A 6,000-nucleotide genomic window follows, 5' to 3' on the forward strand; every position below is an offset into this window, starting at 1 on the left:
TGTTCTGTTTCCCCACCTTGGCTAAAAGCCTAGAGAGGACAAGGACCTTGTCTTTCATGTTTACAGTTATAGTCCCAGCATCTAGCACCTGCCTGGCATTGAGTTGATGCCATATGCACATTGATTGAGCCAATTAGTTACCCATATAGTTGGTTAGCAAGCATTTGAGCCCCCTGAGCTAACAACTGGGTTGGCCGCTCTAGCAGAGGGAAAAAGGACCAAATATTCCACCACCCCCTCATATTTCATTGGCCAATGTTTGTGATTCGGTAAAGTTTACTGACCTTGTTAGGGTTGCCAGATGAAATATAATTTTTTCATGGACCATACTAACATTAAAAAAGTATTGGTTGTTCATGTGAAATTCAAATCAAACTGAGCATGCTGTATTTTTATTTATTAAATCTGGCCCTTTTGAACTAAGCAGAGAGTAGTTAACGAGTACTTCCTAGTAAAGTTGAATTCTATGACCTGAAAATTCCATTCCAAAGAATATATCCTAGAGGAATTCTTGCTTGTGTGCAATAGGACATAAGAACAAGAATGTCCTTGGGGCGCCTGGGTGGCGCAGTCGGTTAAGCGTCCGACTTCAGCCAGGTCACGATCTCGCGGTCCGGGAGTTCGAGCCCGCGTCGGGCTCTGGGCTGATGGCTCAGAGCCTGGAGCCTGTTTCCGATTCTGTGTCTCCCTCTCTCTCTGCCCCTCCCCCATTCATGCTCTGTCTCTCTCTGTCCCAAAAATAAATAAACGTTTAAAAAAAAAATTAAAAAATTAAAAAAAAGAACAAGAATGTCCATAGTAGCCCAAAACTGGAAACCACCCAGATGTCCGTTGACAGAATGGATAAATAAATTAAAAAAATATGTATCTTCACACAATAGGAGATTATTCAACAATTAAAATGCTCACAAGCAAGGCGCCTGGGTGGCTCAGTCGGTTAAGGCATCCGACTTTGGCTCAGGTCATGATCGCACAGTTTGTGGGTTCAAGCCCCACGTTGGGCTCTGTGCTAACAGCTCAGAGCCTGCAGACTGTTTTGGATTCTGTGTCTCCCTATCTCTCTGCCCCCTCCCATGCTTGTGCTCTGTCTGTCTCTCTCTCTCAAAAATAAATAAACATTAAAAAAATAATAAAAAAATAAAATGCTCACACGTATAATGCTGATTTAAAAGAACAAATTAAAGAATGATGAAGTCAGTTTGACTCCATGTATAAACATACCAACTAAATGATATATTGTTTAGGAATGTATATAGGGCAAAACTAGGAAGAGAAAAGAAAAGGGAATGAAAAGCCAACATCAGAGTGGTTACTTCTGCCAAGGAAAAGGGGTGATGTACTCATGTAGAACAGACAGGGGCTTGATAGATAAGCATCAATAAATGTGCTACGTGTTAAGTTGGGTGGAGGTACAGAGGTATGTTTGTCTTATTCTTTTTACTTAAGCTATGCATGTATGTGATCTACTCTTATATGTATGAAATATTATCTTACAAATGTTTAAGAAATGAAGAAAGCTTTGCCTTCTCATCAGACTGAACTTAGATGCCCACCCTGTCTCCTCTGCTTGGACTCATCCCCAGATTTGATTTCCTTCTTTGTCCAAACGTAGGCACACAGACGGGAGCTCTAAAGATGCCTGTCCTACCATTGCAATATGCCACCTCCATAGTCTTTTTGGTAGATGCTTAGACAGATGACTCCATCACATTGGACTATGAAGAATTCTCATTTTGCTGTGTCCTAACTGCCCTGAACAATTCACAAAGCCTGCTTGAATATTTTGGTTTCCACATCCCTGTAGAGATTGTTCCAGGGTTTTGTGCATTATATGCTAGGTCACACTTCCTCTGCTCTCTCCAGCATTGGAAACGGCTTCCTTCAGGTTTATCAACCTATGGGGGAGAGGGATTGATCTATATGTAACAAAACTGGAATTACTGGATTTTCAAAACTGATTCATGTTGCCTGAGGTTAAAAAACCATAATCAACTTCAGAACAATATTACCTCCCCAGAGTGCGCTAGAGGCTGTCGCCAAGGACATGAGTATTACAACATGTTTACAAAAACAAAGTACAACAAGCAAACAGTACTCAAACAGCAGATTTAAAATCAACAGTGTATCTCTTAACTAAGCCTACTTAGAAAAGTGGTTAAGAAAACATATAAAACCAAGTAAACTAGTGTTCTACTTCACTCATTCTGTTTCACTGATTACATTGAAATATAAATTTATCACATTAGAGGGAAGATCAAAGATTTTCAACACCTTACACTGAACTTTGTTTCTGCAATATGAAATTTTTTGTAGGCACAGAAAGTGATGGTGGTTTTTATAAAAATTAACATCAAACACTCTTGACTTTTTGACAGTATCTTTCCAAATACACAGGTTTAAGATTTACAAAATCAGGTGCCTGGGTGGCTCAGTCGGTTAATCATCTGACTTTTGATTTTGGCTCAGGTCATGATCTCACTGTTCATGAGTTTGAGCCCCACATCGGGCTTCTGCGCTGACAGTGTGGAGCCTGCTTGGGATTCTCTCTCTCCCCCTTTCTCTGCCTCTCCCCTGCTCTCTCTCTCTCTCTCAAAATACTAATGAATATTAGTATTCATTATACTAATAAGATTTTTTTATACTAATGAAGATTTTTTTTAAATATACTAATGAAGATTTTTTTAAAACCAGATTTACAAAATCACTTAATGCTTTTCCAAGGAATATAAAGTGCTAAATCTTTCTTAATTAGATACATGACAAAAATAAGTAGAGATGTCTATAACCTCATACATATTTAGAAACTTTGAAACACTTATAGAAATGTCAAGGTTTTTTTTTAATTTTAATTTATTTAAGTAATCTCTACCCCTAATGTGGGGCTCAAACTCACCACTCCAAGATCAAGAGTCACATGCTCTTCTGACTAAGCCAGTCAAGTACCCCTATAGAAATGTCAAATATTGATGAGAATTTCTTTCCCCTCCAAAAAGAAGTAAAAAATGCCACCATAAAGCAAATAGAGGCTTTCTGAGATGCAAGTAATATTCTGTTCCTTAAGCCAGGTGCTGTTTAGAAGCATGTGTTAAACAGTTTGTGAAAAGTCATCAAACAGTACACTTATAATAAAAAGTTAGAGGGATACCTAGGTGGCTCAGTCGATTAAGCATCTGACTCTTTTTTTTTTTTTTTTACATTTTTTAAAATGTATATTTATTTTTGAGAGAGAGAGAGACAGAGTGCAAGCCGGGGAGGGGCTGAGAGAGGGAGACACAGAATCCGAAGCAGAATCCTGGCTCTGAGCTGTCAGCACAGAGCCCAACTTGGGGCTGGAACATAAAAACCATGAAATCACGACCTGAGCCAAAGTCAGACGCTTAACTGACAGAGCTACCCAGGCACCCCATTAAGTGTCCGACTAGATTTCAGCTCAGGTCATGATCTCACAGTTCATGAGTTCAAACCCCACATCAGGCTCTATGCTGACAGCATGAAGCCTGCTCGGGGTTCTCTGTCTCACTCTCTCTGCCCCTCCCCTGCTCACAAACACACAAAAATAAATAATGAAAAATAAAAAATAAATAACAAATAATCAAAAATAAATAAACATTAAAAATAAATAAACAATAAAAAATTAGGAAAAAATGAAAAAAAACCCAAAACCCTAGCACTTGTAATTGTAAGCGAATATACACAACGCATATAAACATACATTTAAGGGCAAATAAATTGTTGTTTAATGAGAAAATGAAAAGGAGGGTTTTTTTGCTTTGTTTTTTAAGTTTATTTATCTTGAGAGAGACAGAGTGTGTGAGTGGGAGAGTGGGAGAAGGAGAGAGAGAGAATCCCAAGCAGGCTCCAAGTTCAGCACAGAAACTGACATAGGGCTCCATCCCACGACCCTGGGATGGTGACCTGAGCAAAATCAAGAGTCAGGTACTCAATGGGGCACCTGGGTGGCTCAGTTGGTTAGAGCCACTATGAGAAAATCCTCAAGGAAATATCTGCTACTTCACTATTGTTCATCTTGGGCACTTTGTAAAGAAAGTTGTTTGGGAACACTTGATGACCTGTATATTCACTGGTAAAAATAGTTATGGACTGATAAACATTTGTTTCAGGAAATACTTATCGAGCACCTACCCTGGGTAAAGCAATTTGTCAGGTGCTGTGGGAGTATAGAGGTGAATCAGACATGGAGCTTAGTGGCGACAGCAAAGAATAGTCAGGCAAATGACTACCATCCCAAGTAAAAATGATTCATACCAAGGGTAAAGTATAGGTAAGTGGGAGAATTTAGAGGCAGGAGAGATCACATTTGAGGCTCCCTAAACAAGGAGCAATTCTAGCTGGGCCTTGAAGTGTATCAAAAAGCGATCTAATTATTCTTTCCTTTTCAAGATTCAAAATTTAACCATCAGAACCCAGATCTATTCCATAAACAAACTGAAGATATTTTCAGTTTCATACAGTCTTAAACTTTTAGTTCAATCTTTGCTTTTATCCCCCTCCCTTTTTTTTTTTTTTTTTTTTTTTTTGCTTTGTTTAGAGGCCACAACACACTTTCCAATCCCTCCTAGAACTGGATCTTTAATTTAGCATTCTCTTTGCTCTATGGGTTGAGATGGGTTGGGAGAGAAAAGGGACACTGGTAACAAAAGTAATTTTCTCCACTGAAACTAAGTCATCTATTACTCAACATGCAGAAGAGAAACCTTCTAATTAAGTCAAAGCATTATTTTTATTGGTAATCAACAAAAAAGCATACAGGAACATTCTCCCATAAATTGACACAATTTGATGAATCATAAAATCATGAATCACTGCATCATAAAAAGAACTCATGATTTGGAAGATAAGGGTTGGAAATAATTGGCAGAGATATCTAAAACAGACTTTAGCTGCAGACATAGTTAATATAAACACTAATAATGAGAGAAGAATTGGTGGTGCTAAGCCTAGTTGAACTATGTAAAATGTAATTACATTGAGATTTTCTTTATAATGAAGGGATTTCTTCTGGGAAGCAATTTAGCTATATGCATCAAGATTCTTTTTGGGGTTCCTGGATGGCTCAGTTGGTTAAGCGTCCGACTTCAGCTCAGGTCATGATCTCAGTTTGTGGGTTCTAGCCCTGCGTCAGGGTCTCCCTCTCTCTCTGCCACCCCACTTGCACTGTCTCTCTCTCTCCCAAAAATAAATAAACATTAAAAAAAATCTTTTTAAAAAAATTATTCCTTTGACCCACTGATTTCATCTTGGGAATGTATTCTAAGAAAATAATCCTAAATTAGAAAAACAATGTGATTTTTTTCTCTTTCTCACAAAGACAATCTTTCAACATTATTTATAACAATAAAAAATTGAAAATATCCTAAATGGACAATAATAAGGGTATGGTAATAACTTATGGCTCATCTACTTTATAGAATATAGTAAGGTCATTAAAACGATTGTGAAGATTTTACAATAACCAAAAACAACTGATTTGCTTATAAGAGCATTACAGTGACTAGCACAGAATATAAAAATTATACATACAATATAGTCTCAATCATATAAAATGTATATGGTAAAAAAAATTGAAAGGAAATATACTAAAATATTAACAGGGGTTTTCTCAATGTGTAAAATGATGGCAGATCTTGTTGCTGGCCTTTGTACTATTGGATATTATCCAAATGTTTTGTAGGAATAACAATTACTTTATGGGAAAAAAACCTGTATATTTTCAAATGATTGGATTTACTAACCCAGATTAGATTAATGAAGAGCAACGAAAGGAAGTATTACCAGGAGATGGGGGAAAAAATGTTTGGTACCTCCTTCTCCATAGAGCTTCCAAGGACTATTGTTTGACTTTTCGTGGATACAATTAAACAAATGTAGATTTTAAAAGTATTTGTGTAAACCTCTGAGGAACCCACCAGCAGAACCAGAGGAATGCCGACCTTCTAAAATCACAGTAGAAAATAAAAGCAAACAAAACCAGGTCCGCAG

Source organism: Herpailurus yagouaroundi, unplaced genomic scaffold, assembly GCF_014898765.1.
Source record: "Herpailurus yagouaroundi ecotype Mexico unplaced genomic scaffold, PumYag 140, whole genome shotgun sequence".
Classification (NCBI taxonomy): domain Eukaryota; kingdom Metazoa; phylum Chordata; class Mammalia; order Carnivora; family Felidae; genus Herpailurus; species Herpailurus yagouaroundi.